The sequence below is a fragment of the Phocoena phocoena genome, chromosome 17 (assembly GCF_963924675.1).
Source record: "Phocoena phocoena chromosome 17, mPhoPho1.1, whole genome shotgun sequence".
Taxonomy (NCBI): Eukaryota; Metazoa; Chordata; class Mammalia; order Artiodactyla; family Phocoenidae; genus Phocoena; species Phocoena phocoena.
In genome coordinates, this window is record NC_089235.1 from 27,704,748 (window position 1) to 27,727,757 (window position 23,010).

General features: G+C 36.9%; 1 protein-coding gene and 1 pseudogene across 1 annotated transcript in view; both read left to right on the forward strand.

Moving 5' to 3' along the window:
- The window catches only part of RALYL (RALY RNA binding protein like), an 850,423-nt gene that overhangs the window by 173,191 nt on the left and 654,222 nt on the right, over nt 1-23,010 (forward strand). The window lies entirely within an intron of this gene.
- On the forward strand, nt 8,510-8,758 carry LOC136137119 (small ribosomal subunit protein eS27-like; annotated as a pseudogene).

The window sequence follows — 23,010 nt, forward strand, 5'->3', positions numbered from 1 at the left end:
TGTGTGGAATATAGATGAGTACCGCTGTTTTGTATTCTATAGTAGTATTTGTTTGTTTTTACTACTGAATTCTTGGCTCCTTAAAGGCAAGAGGAGAGTCTTTCTTCTGTCTTTCACACTCTGTTCCAATTTATGTTTAGTCTTGTTATGTAGTAACTCTCAGTTCTCAAACTCTGGTGCCCTCAAGGGCCAAATACACAACACAAATGAGCGACCAAAGAGGATGGTGGGGGCTGAGTGCTAGAACCAGAGTAGCAGTACCTAACCTAAAGCCATTCACATGGGGCGGGGCAAGTGGGAGGCAGAGGAGGGAGAGCGAAGAGTGAGAGTGAGAGTGATTGATAGGGGAAGAGACCAAATAAGATGCATATACCATTACCACCTGCCCCACCCCCTGGGGACGTCTACACACCACCTGCCATCACTTCTGAGAAAATGGTGTAGGTTGCCATTTTAATATATAAAGTTTACTTTTATTACTAGGAGCCTAAGGTTCATCCAATGCGGCTTACATTAAGGAATCAAGTATTATGGATTATACTGTGACCAGCAAATGATGTTCATAAACAATACAGATCTCTAACAGCTTTGACAATAACCCTCTAATGGAAACTAAAATTAAAATATTTTAATATTTCAATGAAGTAGCATATGACCTACTTAAAAAGTCCTTGATTGCAACTTATTGACATAGCTGGAGGAAAATAAGAAGTGTATTAATATATAACATTGGCTTACTTGTTCCCCCAATTAGTAAAATATTAGGAGTTTAATAACATTAAAACTGTGAATGTGATCTGGTATTAAATAAAATGTCATTTACTGTTATAATTAAATTAAGTTACTAAAAGAGTAAATGATCCTGAATTTACAAAAATAAATAATATTTATGTTAGTAAAAAGTCTGTATGTTGTGATAAATCTTAAGTTTCATAAATGCTAACTTATAAAACATGGCTTTGCATTTTAAAAATTTTACAAACAATACTTACTAAGAAAGTACATTTCACACCAGTTCTTCAGTTCATAATTTTTTCTAGTTGTTCAGTTTAAGCTTTTAAAATGTTGCTAAAATGTTACATCGGAAAATTAATTGCCACATTTTAAGATAAATTAACATATAATTTAGAAAAGTCTACCATATATTGGATACAGAAATTTAGAGAAAATCTTATTTTCAGCTCCAATTTTCAATTTTTTTTTAACTTTCTATGCAATGCATGTACCCCCCCCCCCCCCCCCCGCCCATGCACTTCAGGGCACAAACGTCCGCTGGCAGTGAGAGGCACTATTAAACTTTCATAGGTAATAAACCAGAGTTGACAACTGGAACATGCTTGGTGCTTTTGGAACTGCTCGCTGATGAACAAATAACTGAATGAGTAAGTAAATAAATGAACGATTTCTACGCTTTGATTATTAACTAGTCTTCCTTTTAATGGTAAACTATCCTCCAGTCAGTTGTTAAAATACATAGCTGTTTGGGAGTTTTGAGATATACCATTCTGATACATTTTATACTTTACATAATGTTCTACCTGTCCTTTCTTACATATTGAAGGCACAAATATGTCTCTCATATATTCATCAATGTTTTTCTCATTTACAGATAGACACTACTTGTTTTTCTTTTCCAGAGTTTATTAATTACTTATAAATCACTCTTCATCTGTAGGATGAAACAGATTTACAGTGTTGCAAAACTAATGTTGGCCACAAAAGTCAATACCTTGCCTACACTCTATAAGCTAGTTATGTAAAAAATTGATGTTAGTCATTATAACCCAATTTATATCATAAATAAAGAGATAAAGAATTGAACAGTTAAAAAGAAATTATTGGCAGCGGAAGGTACCACTGATAGGGCCTAGAAAATTAAATTTATTTTATGAAAGCAGTGAGATACATATGATGGAAAAAGAATAAAGCTTTACGGGTCGGTGAGCCTGTGTGCTAACTCAATACTGACATTATATTCAGAGATTTTGGGTGTAAACAACAGAGAGCAAATATGGGTTTTAACCATGAAAAGAATTTTTTTGGAAGGAAGTTGTTAGCTCATAGAATTAAATGGAATGCTGGAAACCACAGATTTCAAAATGGTTAGGAACTTAAGACAGCTACTTGGCAAAATCATGCAATTGGAATAGTGGCTAGGATCATTCTGTTGCTGATACTGGACCCCACACTGACCATACTGACACTATTGGCACTGACTTCACACGTGGGTGCTGCACTGTGGCTGTGGTTATAGTTGGTTTTTAACTGCCCTTAATTCTTTGGGTCACTTGCTCTAGATTCACAGTCCCAGATGATGTCTTCCTGAGTCACATGTTGATGCTCTGAGGCCTGGAACCAGAGAGAGCAAGCAAGTAACTGGAATGTTCTGGTTCTACTGCGGGAGGGAAGACCCTACCTCTAACCAAAAGATAATAGGAAGACAGAGTCTCCAAAACTGGAAGCGTGAATTGTATGTATGTTAAAGTGAAATTTGTATGTATCAAAATGACTAATAAGCACTAAAACCATTAAAAAGCTGTGTGATCTAAGAGGGCACATGATTCAACTTCTCTGGATATAATTTTCTTTTTTTTAAATTAATCAATTAATTTATTTGGCTGCATTGGGTCTTAGTTGCGGCCTGCGGGATCTTTCATTGTGGCGTATGGGCTTCTCTAGTTGCGGAGTGCTTGCTTGTATCTAGTTGTGGCGCATGGGCTCCAGAGTGCACAGGCTCAGTAGTTGCGGTGCATGGGCTTAGTTGCCCCGCGGCACGTGGGATCTTAATTCCCTGACCAGGGATTGAACCCGCACCCCCTGCATTGGAAGGTGGATTCTGAACAACTGGACCACCAGGAAAGCCCTTGGATATAATTTTCAAACCTGCAAAATGAAGATGGGATATCCATAATGTCTACCTTAAAGCAGCATAGGTTTTAAGTTCACTTAGAAAGATAATGCAAGCACACTGTGCAAACAACAACAATCAGTGAGAATCTGGACCACTGGGGGTGAAATGATAGAGTACTGGTAAAGAAAATGTTTACACTATTTGATAACTAGTGATATCAGAGATGAGTAACTTGGGGGCTAGTCAGCCCTTTACCTGCATGATGTATACAACTCACCACTTCCATGAACACCATAATGACAGCTAGATGTTATTACTTTTAAAGCAAATTTTCACAAGAGTGATGAAAAGGATGAGAGCTTTTGGGAGGAGCAGGAAATAGAGTCTGTGACAAAACATAGCAATCTTTCAGGTTATTTACAACAGAAAGTGGGGTAAACTATATTGTGGAGTTTGGGGAAAAACACTTTACAGAAATTCTCTTGAAAACAAAGCCAGCTACATAGTGATTGGAAAGAAATGTACCTCATATAATATACCATTATATATTTCATAATTTTTCATATCTTTCAATATAGTTTATATCTGTAAGAAAAAAATTACTACTTTTCAGATGCCTTAACAAATCCAAAGGTTAGAATCATCATAGAAGAGCTCAAGTATTTTTCAGAATATTTTTATTTTAGCAAATTTTGCCTTGAGACATAACAGGCTCTCCCATACTTCTTTTGATAATAAATAACACTTTTATAGCACCTTTTATCTAAGACCACTTCAGTATCACTATAATTTTTCCCTATCCTTTTGCTCATAATTTAGTTAAGGTATCTAAGCAAATATGTAATATTGAAAGGGCTTAAACCTCAGTGGACTAGAATTTTTAAAAAGCTGTGTTTCATTGATTAAAATTTTAAAAAAAAAGATTGTAGAACCTCACTATCACCAACTCTGTGCTTAGGAAGTCACTTTTTCTCCCCCTTTCCAATGTTCTCATATGACAATGAGGGAGTGTCCTAAATGATTTCTAAGATTACTTTCATCTCTGAATCTATGTGATTCCATCATACCACTCCTTACTTCAGCAAGTTACAAACTCGCACTGTGTGCATAAGTAGTATTGAGTTGATGTTTCTTGACATATTTAACTCTCCTGTTAAGAATGTGTAGCTGACAATGGAAAGTTAAATGTGTAAGAAACACAAATGTCCATGTATCTATTTGGATATGTGCTCTCTCACTCTCTCTCTCAAAGAGAATTATAGATATAGGTAGATAGATCTCTGTGTCTATTACATGTGTGTTCTTAAATTATGATAACATAATTTATTCTATGGATATTTATATTTGTACTATTATAATTCCTGATGTAAGTCTCTTATCTAAAAACCTTAGAGGCATGTTTTTGAATTTATAATCTGAAAAGTAATATAATGCATATACCATGTTTCATACAACACCCCCAGAAGGATTTGGACAGCAACCCATACTCAAATATTCTACAAATATTTCTACATTCAAATATTTCTATGTTGAAATGTATTTACTATTCACAAATAAACATTGCAGTTGAATTTTTACCATGTGCATGTATTATACTTAAATAAAATCAAAATACTATTAATAAAAGAAAAGCAGAATATTGTGTTCAGAAAATAAAACCCTGATGTTTAAAAAAAGAAAAAAAAAACAAATTTCAACAGCTTCACGTCAAGTTCATGCCTAGTTTGCCAAATTAGTTCAGATCAGGTCAAGTTTTGCCATCAAATGAATCAGAAAACAAAACCTTTAGTTTTAAGAGATTTTTGGATTTTATTTATGTGCATAATGGATTTTGAACATGTCTATGCTTTGTCTGACCAGAAAGGCCCTCTTTTTAGAAACAGTTTTTGGATTTGCTTCTGTTCCAACTAGATGTTCTGCATTGAAGCTTAATGGCATCTACAGACCACATCCCTTGCTGAACACAGTTGCTTAGCCCACCTGGGGACATTTACCTCCAGCTATGAAAATCATATTTTTCCTTGGGACTCTTACATTACAGCAAAAAGACATGAGTGCATCTGTCACTTTCTCTCTGGTGGCAGAGGTTTGAGAACCGTCAGGAACCCTGTTTCTTGGCTTGCGGGAAAAGTTTGGCCGCACAGAGAGAAAATTAAGGGACCCTATATGGAGATACAAGGGTGAGAAGTGGAGAGTGTCCTGTCAACGTTGCAGTCTCTGATTCTTGTTCCTGAAGCATCCCATTTGCAACCCTCTCCTTTCCAACAGTTTTGTGGTTCCCATGGCTTTAACAAACCAGTGTACATTCATTTACCTTTAGTAGTTTGAGCTGGGTTTTAATTATTTTCATCTGAAAGACCCCTAACCAAGAATGGAAATATCTTTGTTGAGCTGCAGATGTTTATTTTGATATTTGAGCCTTTCCATTTGTCTTGAGTCCTGCAGAGTAACCCAGGTGCCCATTAATACCTTCATCTCTAAAGGGCAAGCCTGTTTAATCAGAGGTAATGCTGTGGCAGCAACTTAACCCAGAAATCTCCTTTGCTTAACACAGCAGAAGTTTGTTTCATGTTTACTGTACCTCTAAGCCAGTTTGCAGAGAGCTCTGCTTCATGTGGTCACCCATGGGCCAGGCTGACAGAGGTTCCACCATCTTTTACTTGCACCATCTGGGGAAGGTGGCCTCCTGGTCACTGTGAAGAGGAGGAGAGGACTGAGGGATCAAGCGCATGCTCTGAAATGCTTGTGTCAGGATTGACACACACTACTTCTGTGCACAGCCTTTTGTACAGAAAGAGTCAGTGACTCTACTGATGCACAGGAGGGCTCCTGGTGCTGAGAAATGGAGAGCGGAGCGCACGGGTTATTCCGTGAACTGCAGCCACACTGTCATCTTGGAATCCAATAAAATCTAGACTTAAGTTTAAGGGGTATCAGACTTAACAGTTGTGATGGACAAAACTTTTTTCTTGGAAAATAATTAATCGATGGAGGCCAAAGGAAAAGAGAGCAGCCTCTGTAGGGGACTGTGTCCCAACTCTCTGTCAGTAAAGGCTCCTGATTGGAGTTCTGGGTTCTGCATGTTGTTTGTCTTCTCTGACTGTGAAGACACCTTTCTGTCCAGTTCAGTCATTTCCTACAGATCTTCTGATCAAGATTTAAGTGGTAGATGAAGGGAACTGGGGAAGGTCAGCGGGATAGTAGGTTATAGAAACATTTCCAGGAGAATTCCTTTCTCCTTTAATCACTAGTTTTACTTTCACTCAAGCATGTTAATGTAGATGTTCTTAAGTCAGGAGTATATTTATTTAGAACCTTTTAACACTGCAAATCAGCTAGCTGAGTTTCATATTCTAAAAGAACAAGGTAAACAAATGACACTAGTGAATAGAAAATATTAATCTCTCACATGCTTTAGTTTAAATAGTTATAAGAAAGTGCTCTCCTATTAAAATACATTAGCCTATAGCAAACCATTAAAAAATTCCAATGAATCCTTTTCTTCCCAAAGAAAACTATTTAAGCATTCAATCAGTTAATATAATGGATTAAAATAGAACATCATTTTGGTGGCACAATTTCAAAACAGAAGGAATTAGAGACATTCAGATACTGAACATTCAACACAAGCTATGATTTCAGCAGGGAGTCTTATTTGTCCTTTCTTCATTCTAATTCCATCAATTTCAAATTTCATTAACAGCAATGGGGCACAAAAAGTTCCAACAGTGATGCTTTACAAAACCCTGAAAGTTTTGAATAATAGTGGTCTTTGTCATCATTTTATTTTCAAGTGTATGTGTTTATATTGTTTTGCTAAGGAATGACTCAGTATTTCTCCCAGTGGGCATTGAAGAATTAAGTTTTAAAAGACAATGAGTATTCAGTTTCACTGTGTATAGCTGAAATAATCTGATTTAACTTGGTTAGGTGTAAAAATTGGGGTAAGACTAAGATAATTACCTAATTACCTTTTGAGAAGACTAAGATGAATTACCTAACCTTCTGAATCATCTGCTGAAATAATTAGATTTTCAAGAATAAGAAGTTATTATTTTCATGTAAATTAAAGATGTTTTCAGAGTAGTTAGAACTAACACAGGAAGTTATACACACACACACCGGCCCACCACACACATCCATACATGCATAAAGTGATGTTTTGTGTTTCAGTGTATATTGCCCATGAATTGTGTAAATGGCAAGCCATATGATTTGTTCAGTAAAATTAGTATTTTAGCGTGGTAAGGGACAGAAGTAGGAACAAAGGAAACCAACGCAAGTTCCCAGCTTCGAAAAAGTAGGTGTGCTACAAGTGATTATCAGTGTAGACTCTTCAGTACTGCTAGATGGTGGTGGCTAGCTCCATGTATTAGGACTTGAAAAATTACACAAGCTACCGTTGGGTAAGTGGTCAGAAATATTTTCAACATTTGTGAAGGAGCAAAGTGGCAGAAGCCTGGCAGCAGGATGAGGGCAGTACCTTTTAGTCACTTCGTGGGAATTAGGAGCTTAGGGTTGCTCTGGGGTCAGTAGGTTATCAGATTATCAGAGGTTATAAAACAAAGTCTCAGATTATCAGAGGTTGCAGAAATGCCTTGTTTCAGAGAAAGGAGAGAAAAAGAGTCTTACTAATAAGATTATTATTTCTGGGTAAAATATCCTCAAAGAGTGCTACTACTGAAAAATTAAATTATTAGGCAAACACAACCTGGTCTGTGATGTTGAGAATAGAGATTGAATAGAATAGAATGCTACTCCTTTTCCTCATAATCCGTTTCTCTCATGCCTCCTCACGGAAACCCACTGATTTTGCATTATGTTTAGTTTCTTTGTTTCTTTTTTTTTTGTGGTACGCCGGCCTCTCACTGCTGTGGCCTCTCCCATTGTGGAGCACAGGCTCCAGACGCGCAGGCTCAGCGGCCATGGCTCACGGGTCCAGCCGCTCCGCGGCATGTGGGATCTTCCCGGACCGGGGCATGAACCCGTGTCCCCGGCATCGGCAGGCGGACTCTCAACCACTGCGCCACCAGGGAAGCCCATGTTTAGTTTCTTAAAATTTCCCAGAATCTCTATTTCTACTGTCTTCTATTCCCCTGTTAAAGGAAACCTCTTCAATTCCCATTTATTCAGTTTATTACATGCCAGGAGCTGGACTAAACACATTAATGTATTTAATATTATCTGGTTAAAATATTTTGTGATAACAGTCATTGACACTATTTTTCTCTTCACCATGAAACATATCTGTGGGCAATATCCTAGGAGGGAGATGTTTAGAGATTTTTAGTGGAAATATTTAGTGGCATTTAATACCCCTCTTTCTTTCCAACAAACGAAAAACAACAAAACTGTTCAAAACTTACTACTTCCTTATTATATTTCTATATTACATTTTTTGTGATTATAACTGCAACTGTCATAATCATAAAGGAGAGCAATGTAAGACGTCTGGAACTCAAATTCTGGAAAAATGGAAAACAAATTTATAGTAATCATTCATATGTATATAGGGGAAACTTTTGACAACTTATTTAAGTGAATTTACTGGACACTAAAATCCAAAGTCCTTAGGAGGCTACATTCTGAAATGTAGCCTGGCTACATTTCATTAAAAAATTATTAGACTTTCTGTGATGATGACTTCCCCATGAGAAGATGCCTCTTGCAAAGGATCTCCTTCATCCCTCTGCAAGATAGAAGAGGAAACACAAGAAGTGCCTGATGCAGAGCCCCAATTCCTACTTCATGAATGTGAAATGCCTAGGATGCTATAAAATCACCACTGTCTTTAGCCGTGCACGAACAGCAGTTTTGTGTGTTGGCTGCTCTACTGTCCTCAGCCAGCCTGCAAGAGGAAAAGCAAGGCTTACAGGAGGATGCTTCTTCAGACAGAAACAGCATTAAAAATACCCTGAATCAAGATGAATAGGAAACCATACCATAAACACGTTTTGAATACAAAAGCATCATTAAAGATGAGAAAAACTTTAGATTCTTCAGCAAGTTGGAGAACTGTTCATAAAGGTAAACCCTTTGAAGATGTCTGCCTTAATGAACAATGTTCTTGAAAAAAAAGTAAAGTTGGTAAACTTTAATTCTGATGAATTCAGGAAGCACAGTGAGAATTCAGTGTTGTGGAAGGTGATAATGACACTGCCTGCAGCCAGCTTATAAGACACTTAACAGTTCTGATTAGCAGTAGAATAGCCTGGCCAGAGCATTAAGTCGTCTGCATGAATTTTTAAAACATAAAAATCTGAAAAGAAAATAAAAACCAAGAAGTATTTAAAGTGCTTGGCAGCAACTGAAGTAATTTATATGTAAACCATGCTAGAGATTTCAAGATATAGAGGAAGAGAGATAACAGTGGAGACATGGTACCTGCTGGCTGCTAATGGAGGATGTCCAGTATCCACAACAACAAAAACTGTCCCTGGGCACATTTTTGTGAACATTTCTGACTGTTATCTATCACTAGGGAAAAAGGAAGACCAGGTATTTGCCTTCTGAGAACTCTGGCAGGTGAGTGGCAGACATTGGGCTACACTCAGCCAATCATAAGCATCCTCCTGGTGTGTATTTAGTCTGGATGTATCATTAAAAAACAGGGATAGTTTAAAACCTAATCTGCAAGTGGCAGCAGCAACAGCACCCTCTTGGTTCCAATAGGGTAGTGGGCATGGGAGCAAAGGAGCCAAGAGCAGTTTAAAAACACAGTCTTTGTGAGGTCATCTTGAGTGTGGTTCTAACCACCAGGATTCCTTTGATTTCTGAACATTTTCAAGCCCAAATCACCCTCATGCCCTGTCATCCAGAATCTTGACTGCAGCCCACATACAATAGCCAGATACCACAGTGGATACAATTTGTCCGAGCTTCCACTGTGAGCCAGATCTCAACCATATGATTCTTTACCATTGTGAGATTCTTAAAGTTTATACCATAAATTTACTATTTGCAGTCTGGAAGAGAGCACATAGTGATATTTAACAAATACCTCTTGAATGAAAGAGTGAAGTAGGCATTTTATGCATAATTCAGTGGAATTTTGAGCCTCACAGATTCAAAGACCTAAAGCTATTTTATAGAATACACTAAAGCTGGTAACAGGAAGCTATACAGAGAATTACTTGATCACATTTTTGTGAAAATTGAGCACAGGCAGGGGTGTTAATTGTGCAATGGTGGTATGCAAATATATGCCACATGCTTTACTAAAAACTCAATTCTAATGATTTTTTTAACATCTTAATTGGAGTATAATTGTTTTACTTTGTTGTGTTAGTTGCTGCTGTATAACAAAGTGAATCAGCTATATGTATACATATATCCCCATATCCCCTCCCTCTTGCCTCTCCCTCCCACCCTCCCTATCCCACCCCTCTAGGTGGTCAGGAAGCACCGAGCTGATCTCCCTGTGCTATGCGGCTGCTTCCCACTAGCTATCTATTTTACATTTGGTAGTGTATATATGTCAATGCCACTCTTTGTAAGAACATTCAACTTAATTTGCTGAAGTAGATATAAATAATTTATAAACATAATGTCATTCAACAAAGGACTGGAAATGTGTAAGAGTGAAATGTGAAGTCTTTGGCCAAAACATATCCACTACTTTGTAATGGTCAATGTACCAGAATCCTGGCTGATTAAGCAATGTGACTGCCATCCATCAAGGCTTCAAAAAGACTAGTGATTTTCATTTTCTAATCTTGCAACCTGGTGGACTAAAACAAGTCTTCAGTGTACACCCTTTGAAGAGAAAATAATAAAATGTGAGAATGGTGAATGAATATTTTTCCATGATTTATTTAAAGAATTTAATAAAGCAATAAGATTATTAACTGAATGACGCTACCCACGTGGTGCTTTTAAAATAATGTTTAATACAGTAATCTCTTTTTAGAACACATTACTTTGAGAATTTCTTGCTTGGAGAAATTCTGTGTGTTTTTAATTATCCTGAAACAAGTATAGTTAAAAATAGATTTTCACATAATAGTTTTACCTCCAAGGGAATGATATTTCATGTCTTTGTAGACATCTAAGAAGATATAATATATGTATATTTAAAATTCAATTGCATAGACACCAGCATCCTTCTAAGAACAACAGATGAGTTTGGGAGACTGGAGAATTGGCCTTCATAAAATCTCACTATGGTTGTGGCTGAGTTATTTATTTATAAAATGGGCAAAATGCATTAATCATAAATGATAGCTTTTTAGAATACAGAGCAGAGTCTAGAATTATGATTATCGTGTGTTTCCCACAAGATCTAACTGATATGCCATGTTGAGATGGTAACTTCTGTCCTTGAGGCACTTCATTTGGCTCTTTTCACTGCTCTCTAGAAGAAAATAAATCTCCTTACCCTGCTTTGAGTTTGCTGTAATATGGCCTGTGATAATTTGGTCTCATAGTTTATTGCTTCAGGTAAACTCATAGCATGAAAATAGGAAACTATTTATTGAGTGCTCACCACATGAGAGATCAGATGTACTAGTTCTGGATCTCTATTGTTTGCCCCTATACATTGAACTGCTGGTGGTCTGTGAACTTGCGTTTCAAATTCAGTTTTGCCCTTGGAAACTGCCTGTTCTCTCAGTACCTATTCTGCTATCGATTGCTGCCTGTTTTCTCAGACTTAGCTCCATGTTCTGTGGATATGTCCCAAATCACTTTCTCATTTAGATCAGGCTTCAGTCTGGAATATGGAAATTGACATTTGATCAGTACATTATAAAAGAAACAAAATTCTAACTGCCTCCCTGGGAAATCTCACTGACGGAGGTATTGGGAAGATACTTAACAATTTTTGTAATCCTCTGATGGATAAGTTAATGATGATTTAATTGTAATAATTATCGATAATAACAGTGGTGAGAAGGGTGATCAAATTAGGACTAAAGTGTTTTTCACTGGTTTAAAAACAGTGCTTTATGTCACTTTGACTGATTGTACAACTTTCATTCACATACAGGAAGGTCAAGAGTTGTTAGTGCGTACATTCAAGTGCTTGTCAATAAAAGAGTAATACCTCCCAGCATTCATACTACTCTGACAGTGTATTTATATATATTCCTGATATCAGCTTTAGTAATGAACACAACTTGAAATAAATTTAATGACAATTTAAAAACTTTCCACAGGTGCCAGCTTATTAATTAAAAGATTTTCATCTACAGTGTACTCTCCTTAAAGATATATGAAAATATGCCTTTAATTGCTTTAAAACTGGTTGATTAATGCTAGAAGGTTTACATTGAGAATTTTTATGAATGACTTGATTTCACAGCATGTTTAGTGAATTGTGTTTTATCCATTACTCCATCATATGATATGAAATTTTAGTGCTGGTAGTCTACATGTTTCTTGAAAGATTAGATGCTTAATTTTCTTTTTTTTAATAAGAAGACGTTTATGTATGTATGTATATATTTATTTATTTGTTTATTTATTTTTGTTTTGTGGGGTTTTTTTGGCCACACCTTGCAGCACACCTTCCCTGACCAGGAATTAAGTCCCCTTCATTATGAGCGCCGAGTCTTAACCACTGGACTGCCAGTGAAGTCCCAGATAATTTATTACTGTAGAAAGAATATGCACTTAGGTTAGAATTCTGGCTTTGCTTCATTTGATGTTGTGCAGGTTACTTAATTCCTCTAAAGCTTTGGTTTATTTATCTGCAAAGTGGGACGAATGATGTCTATTTCAGACTTCCTCCCTCCTCACATCCAATCTGTTTTGAGCCCTGTAATTTCTTTCTGTAAAATACTTACGAAGCATAATATTTCTGAGATATAAACCGATGTATTTTCTTCCTTGGTAATCTGTAGTCCCTGGTTGCCCATAGGTTTACATCAAGAACCACCCCTGGTGGACCTTCACTGGAGAGTTATTTTCATGTTATGGAGAAGATAATCTTTACATCTGAGTTCACAGGACTGTGAGGCTTCCTACCACTAAGAATGAGGACCAGATGATGTAAGATAAATTTAGATCACATGGGAAGAAAAATAGGAAAGCTTGTTCCTTTTGCTGCTTTAGAGTGCAAGTAAAGAGAAGCAAGCAGCCAAGTTACATGTATTTCCTGTTTAAAATCCTAGAAGTGGAGAGGGAAAGGCAGCAGGTGCTTGGGTCTCCCATCATAAACTTGGGAGAAGACTGCAGCTGCCTGGGGTAGACCAGCGTCAATGGTGGCGACCCAAGCAAAGTAGGAAAGTGGTATCACAAAATGCTTAAGAGAAGAGAGGGTCAAAAGTAGCCATCCCAGATTTGCCTGGCAGGATGCAGAAGTTTCTACCTGCTTTGCAGTATATGGAATGATATATGCATTCAGCAGCAGTGTACTTGTATCAAGTCCTCCATGACTGAGCATGAGGTGTCCCCCTACAGAAGCTGAGGGCTGGGCAGCTTTGGAAGGAGCTGTTGGAGGACGTGGTTGACCTTAGAAAGTCCACCAATGCCACCAAGTGAAGGTTAGGCCAAATCAACAAAAACAAACAAACAACCAAACAAAAATGCCCTCCCTCCCGATTCTAACAGTCATATCAGGAACAGAGAAGCCAGGAAAACTCCCAGCAATCAGGTGGTAAAGGGAAATCACCAAAAAGAAAGCGAAAACCCAATGTACAGCCGTGAGCATGCCCCCTCTATTCTCAATGAGAGTGTTTAAGCATCCTTCTTCACTAAAGTCACATTCTCCTATAACATTTTACATAATTTTAAAGCTTTACTATTTATTCCTAAGTCTTTAATCCACAATGATTTGTTATATGTGTGTACCCATAGGAGGTGTAGTCAGGATCTAACTTTACTATTTTCCATGGAGATAACTTCTTGTTAAGGAACCATTTATTAAAAAGGTGTTTCTCTCCACATTGAATTGTAATACCACCACTTTCAAACAGTATTTCTCTCTCTAAATATTTATTTATCTATCTTATCATCTATCTACCTATCTATCTATCTATGGATTCCAATCTATTCCAGTGTTCTATTTGTCCATCCCTATATAACTCAATACACCATGTTTATTTATTTATTGCCACAGTTTTAAAATTACACCATGTTTATTTATTTATTGCCACAGTTTTAAAATTAATCTTGGTATCTGGTAGGGAATGAGCCCTAACTTTGTTCTTTTCTTCAAAATTGAAAAATGTCACTTCTTGGCAGGTTTTTATAAACTTTAGGGTCAGTTTCTCTAATTCTGTGGGAAACTTTGCTAAGATTTTGATTGAAATTGATGTAAATTTATAGTTAAATTCAGAGACAAAGGGCATATTTGCAATGAGTGTCCTCCATCCAACAACAAACAATCTCATGCTGTTTATTTTCCTGGTCTGCTAAAGTCTCTCAGCAATATTTTGTGAATGTCCAAAGAACAGCTCACACCTATTTTGTTGGACATTTCTGGGTACATTATTATTTTGTTGCTATTGTAAAAGGGTGTTTTATCTACCCACTTATTTTTTCAAATCAGTTATTTCTGGTATAAAGGCATGCTATTAATTTTGTAGACTGCTATAACACCCAGCATCTTTGCAGCAGTTTCCTTAGTCCTCAAACTTTACAAATATAGTTTTATCTTTTCCTTACCAGTTTTAATATTAATAGAAGTTTAGACAGATGGTTCTTTATTATATTCCTAATTTTATGTGAATATTTTAAAATGCTTCCATTAAGTACTGTTTACTTTTCATTTTTGATAGCTATTCTTTATCAATATAAGGGGTTTAACTTTTTTTCTAAGCATACTTTTATTCAATAGACAATTTTTTTCAGTGTTTTTTTTCCTTTTATTGAGATTGGTACATGGTTTTCCTTTTTTAACCTATTAAATTAAATGTTACTTTAGTAGATATTCTTGTGTTGAATTGTATTCTGGTGACAATATTACTTTATCCTCTTTTTATATTCCCATTTCAACAATTACCAATGTATTTGTTGGTATGATTTTTTTTTTTTTTACCTTGTTTCAGGTCCCCCATTTCTCAGTGTTTGACCTTGTCCTCATCCCCTTCTGCACTTGAAAATTTACATGTGCGTCTCTTCTCTCAACACTCCTTTAAAGTAAAAGGTGTCCTTAACACTCACTCTTCCCCATTCTCTCTGTTTCACCATCTTTCCATCTTCTTCAGTAACTTATGCTATTTCATTTCTGATGTACAGCTTCTTCTTTTCTACTACTTCCATATTCTCTGCTTCCAAAGGTGCTTATGCACCTGTTCCCTGCAATTCCTTCGATCTGCATTTATACCCGAGATGGTCTACCCTTTTCTTTATTTGACATCAGATTTTGTTTGTTTGTTTGTTCTTTTGTTTTGCCCCAGTGTGTGCCTTATGGGATCTTAGTTCCCTCATCAGGGATTGAACCTGGGCCCTTGGCAGTGAAAGCATGGAGTCCCAACTGCTGGACTGCCGGGGAATTCCCTGAAATCAGGTATATTGGAGGGATAGAAAAGGCTTGGTGCTCAGGACCTCGGCTCCCCCACCCCCCATTGTTCTCAAACTGCACTAAGTTTATCTGTGACCTAATTACTAAGTCAATTAACCTGTTTTCACCCTTCATTCAGTTGAATCTTCTTGATGCATCTAACATGGCCTGCTGTCGTCTTGATATAGCTGTCTTCATTAGTTTCTGTGACACTGTTTTTCTTTGATTTTCTTTCTATATACTTGATCATTATTGCTGTAGCTTTTTTCCTTACTGTCTCCCCTCTAAATATTAATGAATTTGTACAGAGGAAAAAAACTAAAAGCATCTTTTGAAACATTAAAGGTTTGTTGATTGCATAAGTTTCACTGATGATTGGAAATTCTGTCTAATGTGGTTTTTGAATGCCTCTAAATTATAAATAAATTATATGGTCAAATTAATATCATCAAAAATTAATTTTTTTGCATTAGAGGTATTTTCTCTCTTTTGTCTCTGTAATGATTGAGCATATCATACAGGAGAATGTCAAAAAGTGAACATCTGCTGGTTAAAATACTTACATTTGGGATGGGAATTAAATATATGTTCTTTTTCAACATTAAACCAGCTTAAGGATAAAAAATTACTGCAGTCAAGTTTTTTTTTTTTTTCTGAAATATGACTAACATATCTCTTTTGAAATAGTTATTCTTAAGGTTGTCTTTAATTTTTTCCCATGGTTTAACATTGCTAATTAAGCCTACAAAAATCTGTACATAATGCATACTGATGCATAAAGAAAATGCATCAGCTTACCAGATTGTTCTCTGATGGCTTAGATTATCAAACATTTGCAAGTTAAATTCAATATTACTGTAAAAATTTAAAGAATTGGTGGAGATTAACATAATTTATCTGCTCTGTTAATGAATAACCAAAATTTTAAAGTTCTTCAAGCTATTTTATATGCTTCTTAGGGTACTTTTAATTATTCATTTTTATTTAAAAATTAAATGACGTTAAGCATACAGTGTTTGATGAATATAAAAATATATACTATTGAATTATAAATCATTTTCCTTCTAGCTTCCAACTTGAAATGCCAAGCATTTCACTGATCTTCATATTTCATGTAATGTAGAACCATTTATGGTCCCTGTGCTGCCATATGGAAAATAGCAATACTCGTCAACCATTTAAGCTTCATAAAGCCAAAAGGTGTTATTTCATTTGTGAGCTTCTTTTGTAATGAATACTGATCAACTCTCCTCTCTTATTTTTCTTTGTGACTTTACATGATGTTAGGCAGTTAGCACTCACCATGGAGGGTGTTTATTTGGTTTCTCCATGGTGGGAGACCACAAGCTCAGTGAGGGTGGCAGCAGGTCTTTCTCATTTGCCATTATATTCTCAGCACTTAACATAATGAATGGTTAGCATGAATGAATGCATTTATTTTCAAACTTTTTTTTCTATGCTTTTGAATATAGTTATTAATTAAAAATGAGCCACCCCTATGTCTTTATCACTGCTTGGTCCCTAGGGCATCAGAAGAATATTAAAACATGTTGCCTCCTGTCAAAGGCCTTCAGCATAACTGGAGATACAGATTAATGAATATGGATCAGTATAAGACATTATATAATTAAGATCCTACTTGAATTTCATAAAGTATAAATCATGTAGGTATTCATTAATGAGGGCCTTCTACAGAGAACTAGGTCATGGAAGTAATAGCAGAATGAAGCATAAGAGAAGAAATATGTGCAAGAAACAGAGGAACTTTGGTTTTGGCATGAATGGAGCAAGACATTGAAGGCTTGTGGAAGGAAAAATCATAAAGCATTGGAGGGGCAAGAAGACCCAGGTCTCATTAAAGAAAGAAAAGAGTGTGTGGAAATCGGTAGTATTTGTAACTTGATAATAAAGGATTCTGAAAGGCAGGTAAAGTACTTTTTACCTTAGAGAGAAAAAAATATAGGGATCTAATGAATATTTGTAGAGAAAGAATAAGCTGATGGTATATTGCAGTAACTAAGGTAAAATCATAAATCAGATAAACTGAAGTACAGTGTGAAATTCAGTGAGTGAAGACCTGGGATTTAGTTAGAGACAGCAGGAAGTAAAAGAAGAAAAAGATGGGGTGATTGACTTCAGATAAGTAAATGAAAAAGAGGTGAACCAAGCTGTCCAATTTGGGTAAAGAAATTCACTGGGCTTCTGTAGTTAGGAAAATTGAGAGATGAAGGTGAAGTTTTGACACGTGAAATTTGAGACGGTATCCAGATAGTTACATGGAAATGTCCCCAAAAAATAACGAAACTACTTATGGGCTTCCCTGGTGGCACAGTGGTTGAGAGTCCGCCTGCCGATGCAGGGGACACAGGTTCGTGCCCTGGTCTGGGAAGATCCCACATGCCGCGGAGCGGCTGGGCCCGTGAGCCATGGCCGCTGAGCCTGCATGTCTGAAGCCTGTGCTCTGCTATGGGACAGGCCACAACAGTGAGAGGCCCATGTACCGCCAAAAAAAAAAAAAGAAACTACTTAAACTATATTATACAAAATAATTTCCCAAGCCCACCTACCTGCATACATATTCACACTATTTTATTCTCTTTAATTGTGTCTGTTTCTTCTAGAACATTTTCATCTTATAAATTTTATTTAGTTTTCACTATCATTTTTAAAATTTATTTTATAAATGGGTAAGTGCTTTCAGTAGGCTAGTGCAGTTATCAAGAAGAGTGAAATGTTGTACAATCATTCTAAATACAAAATTGCTTATTTGAGAAAGATATAAAATTTCCCTTCCTTTAAAATGGAGATGGTAATTCTTGCCCTACCTAGCTCACAGAGTTGTTGTAAAGATCATCAGAGATGATGGGCATGAAAGCACTTTGAAAACTAAAATCCTTTACAAATGCAAGCTCTCATAATTATGATTATACAGTGCCCTCTATATGAACCTGAAACAATTTTCAATTTTCATCTATCATGTCACTCTTCTAATTCCTGTAGAGTATGTCCCACAGATTTTTATCATAGGACCCTATTTTAATCAACGACAAATGCATTTTCATGAAAGCATAATATTGTTTCCATAATAAATATTCTTTGAACTCTGGATGAAGACTAATACGCATTTCAAGGACCATTATACTTGTGAGAGTTTTTTCCTATCTCTTTCATTCTATAACTTCATCTTTTCCCATTCTGTGCATTTTAATTCTAGGATAAGCACTACCCATGGGCTCTACCTACTTGTACCAGTCTGTCCTAGGAATCAAACCAGACATTGAAGGTCTTGTAAGAACATGGCACCGTCAGCCTCATCATTTAGAGCAGCTTGGAACTGGGGCTTGGTAACGACCAGACCCAAAAGCTGTTGTGTCAAAGAAAGTTCTAATTTTTCTTAACTCTCCTCCAACCCTCTATCAAATTTGTACTGAGACAATGCTTATAGTGTTTGTTTTGGCCATTGACATAATGATGACAACAAGAGTGGCATAATCCCTTTGGTAAACACAGGTTTTATGATTATCATCTCTTTCTGCCCCCCAAATCCAGAAAAGTAAAACAAATAGTTCAAATTCTTTAGATGTACAGTATATATTAGAGCATTTTACATGCATATGAGTAATCAAATGCTCCATTGACATATGTTAATATTGCCATTTTTGGAAAAAATTGAGTCAATTTTGTTGTTACAATACTGGGCTAATTTTATGTTCCAAACCTCTTAAAAGATAAAAAAAAAAAAAAGAAAACATTGCTGGTTGGAATACTAAATGCAAGAAGTTAAATTTAATCAATTTCTAAGAGACATATAAATGGATTTTTGGATAAGCCAAATTTCAGGTATGTACTGTTATTTTTAAAGAAATTCTTAAAAACCATCTAATCATGTGAGAAAAGTTACAATAAAAATGAAACTTTGGTATTATTCTTACTTCATCTAAAGATCATTTTAGAATGAAAATGACAGGGACTGTGATTCCCCTGCATCTACTCTCAGTCCTCAATTCTGAAGGGCTTCTTCCTAGGTCTTGGGAGGAATAGCCCCATTGTTCTGGATCATTGCATAACCTGTATTTTTATTCCTTGACACCTCTTCCCTAGAATCTTTTACAGGCCCTCTTCTCAAGGCTGACTCTCTTTGTATCAGAACCTGATGAAACTGTCCTAGGTATATGAAGCCCCTTGGCCTCTGCATTGTGGCTTTCCCAGCTGCACCTAGGAAAGGTGCCGGAGGTGTCAGGGCCAGCTTTTGGTGTTAGATCAATCTCAGACATCCCACACACTGCACCTGGTAAGCTGGTCTGTGGCTGGCCCTGAGCTTGACCATTCACCCTTCTGATCTAAGTCTGTTAGCCAGTTACACCACGCTTCTAGGAGGCTGTAGTGAGGAGCTGATTGTAGGAAAAACTGCCATATTCTTCCCACTATATCATTCTGCTGCCTCATAAGATGCCCTCATTATATTTCACCCTGATAACTTTAACTGTCTCTCCCTCTCTCTCTCTTTTTGTGGCACTTATACAGAGAAATGCAAACATCCACTTAGGGAAGAGGGCATCCTGTCAGAGTTGGGGTTTCTTTGATACTTGGATTAGGTCACCAAGTCACTGCAGATTTATGGAGGAAGGAGAAGCACTGCACTTGAGAATTTGCTATAATTGCCACAAGCTCCAAACCTGTAATTACTATTGCCACTCTGGGAACTTCAAGTGAAGCCTCCATAGTTAGCTTTTGCCCTTAGCTGTCCTGACTTTCCTGCCATATTTTTCTATGTTTGCCTTTGTTAGAATGTATAGTGCAAGCAGAAATTTAAAGAATCCAGCTGAATGTTTTTAGACTAGTATAAGTAATGAGTTTTTAGAAATTTGTTTGATCCATAACACGTATCAACATGCAGAGGAGAAATTTAATTACTGGTAATATAATTAACTGTTCATTTTAAGAAAAATTGGGGAGAGTTGACTGGTATTTTCAGTGTTCGTGCTCATAAGACTTATGTAGCATTTTGTAATTCAGCATTTCAGTATAGTCCCATGAAGTAGATGTTATCTTTACTCCATTTAAAGACAAGGACATTAACGGGCTTTACAGATGAGGGATACTATGAGGTCAGAGAACTCACAGATTGGCCTGATTCAGCAACTAGGGGCTCTCAGACTGCAATACCATACTTCTGGGTTCTGTGTAGAGATCCCTACATAGCAGTGACCACTACCTTACTTAAATTCATCCCTTAGTTCCACACTGTCTTCAGGGTAAATGACCAAGGAGGGTTACAGGTATTTCATTATATCACTCCATCCTGCAGCTCTGTTCTCCTCTTGCTACGTCCCTTCCTGTACCTTGGTCATCCTGGACCTCTTGTAGAGCCCATCATTTGGAAATGTTGTCCCTCTTTTTAACCTGGATAACTGACTCCTATTTTAGGGACCAGATCCTTTGGGAAAGCCTATGTGTGGTCTGAGTTGGCCTCTGATGCCACCTTGTACAATCTCTATTTGAGCCATTAGCACCGTTAATGTACTACTCTTCTTCCCTTAGATTTAGCTTCTCAGAGTAATGACTGCCTCTTTCACTTTTGTTTCTGCTTTCTTTTCATCTATAAAATAAATATAACAATAGCTACCTTGTAGATTTATTGGGAGGATTAGAGGTAATGTATATAAGTAAAGTAACTAACAGTGCCAGAGACATGGGAATAAAACTAACAGTAACTCACATTTATTAAACTCATTTTCTGTGTGTCAGGTACTATGGAAGGCATTTAATGTGTATTATCTATAATCCTTATGTAATGATTTTATTCAGTGGTCTGAACTCAAAGCCAATATAAGCAGAAAGCACTTTTACTTTTTGTCTTCAACCGGGTTATCACATCTTTGACCCTGTGATTTGATACATGTAAGGCAGAGGCCATAATTTTTCAGACCGTCAGTTATAAACACAATTTAATTTCAACAACTGAAATTTATTTTCAGTTATTAAAATTTTCAAGCTGTCCTAAATTCAAATAAAATTCAAAATGTCTCCCATCCCCTCAGTTCAGGCCTGCCACTAGCTCTAGCCCTGCATTTTAGAATAATTTGTGAACTGACTGGGATTTTTTTAGTCTCTCTCAGTAATAGATATCTCCGTTACTGGCAGGAGCTGTCTGCTTTGTGGGGTATACTGGTAGGCTCTTTAGAACCCTGCTATCTCCCCCATACCACCACTATTTTGGACCTCAGCTCTCTGACAATGGACATTTGCATTTTACCTATCACCCAGCTCCAGCACACAGTAACCAATCCAATAACCTCCTTCTCTTACTTTGGCAGGAAATACTTTTCTGTAGGATCCTATAAGGATAGCAAAATACTTTCAGTGGGATGCACCGAGCCTATAGGAGATGCAGGCATTCTTGTCCTGACAAGTAATGGAATGTAGGTCTGCTTGTCTGCTGTCGTCTAGCCAGCATTCTGCTTTCTGAATTCTCTAGGAGGGAAAGGGTCAGTCATTTCGATGCTCAAATGCTTCCCCAAAATCCAGGGACCACAAGCCAGCTGTTCCAAAATCTTCTCATCACAGTGGTCATGCAGAAATTTGTCTGCACACTTCTGCTCAGCAAGCCTGTGGTCAGAATCGAGGCACTGGTCTGATCGGCCCCACCCACTACTTTTAGATCTCTTGGAGCTGGCGCCCTAGGATAAGTGTGTGGAGTGTGTGTGCAGGGCAGAAGATAAGCTGAAACCGCTCCTTTGGATAACATCTCATTGCCTTGACGACTTTCTCTCAAGATGCACTCCAAATTCTGCATTTGATGATCCAGATGAAGGGCTAGGTTTGTAGCCAGTTTTGCTGCTTGTTAGGAAACCCTAGGAGAGGTGCCTAGCAGCTACTCTTTAGAGTCCTTTCTCTTATCGTTCTCTCTTTTTTTTTTTTAACATCTTTATTGGAGTATAATTGCTTTACAATGGTGTGTTAGTTTCTGCTTTATAGCAAAGTGAATCAGTTATACATATACATATGTTCCCATATCTCTTCCTCTTATCGTTCTCAATTGAGGCTTTAGCTGAAATGTTTGAAGTAACAGAAAAACCCTGCTTCACATCTTGTAATATATAAAGCACTCATTTACATCTGAAGAAACTGTCTCTAGGAGTTACGTTATTTTTCCTATGGCCACTAAACTTATTTAGTGAAAGTCAAAACTCAATTTGCATCTAGGTTAGTGTGATCCCAAACAGACGGTTCTGTTTACTGTACTGTTTACCTCTGAATGCGATCGTTCAACTGTAAGTGGTTACCAAAGGGCATCTACAAGTTGAGACAGACATTAGTGGCACTCTTTGAGATTTATTTAGATACTTACCACGTAAAATGGAGCTTTGATGCTGTAGGCATATCAAGGCTTTTCTAACTTAATTGACTCCTGCATTTGTGCTGGTAACTATTAGTCATTTTCCCCCAGTAAGTGAGGAAACATTTGATATAACAAATGTGGCACCCTGCTCATTGTGAGAATTTAGTAAATATTTGTTAAAATGAAAGACTGCAGGAATTCAAAGTCCCCGATGCATCTCCTCCTAATACTGTAGAGTTTTGTGACTGCTTTCATTATGCAGGTCTCACTGTTGTTTATCCATCCATCAACCCTTACATTCAAGGAAATGTCTTTAGCATTTTTATTAGATGACTGCATGTCTCTTTACTTGCAACTTCGAGAAAGACCAGG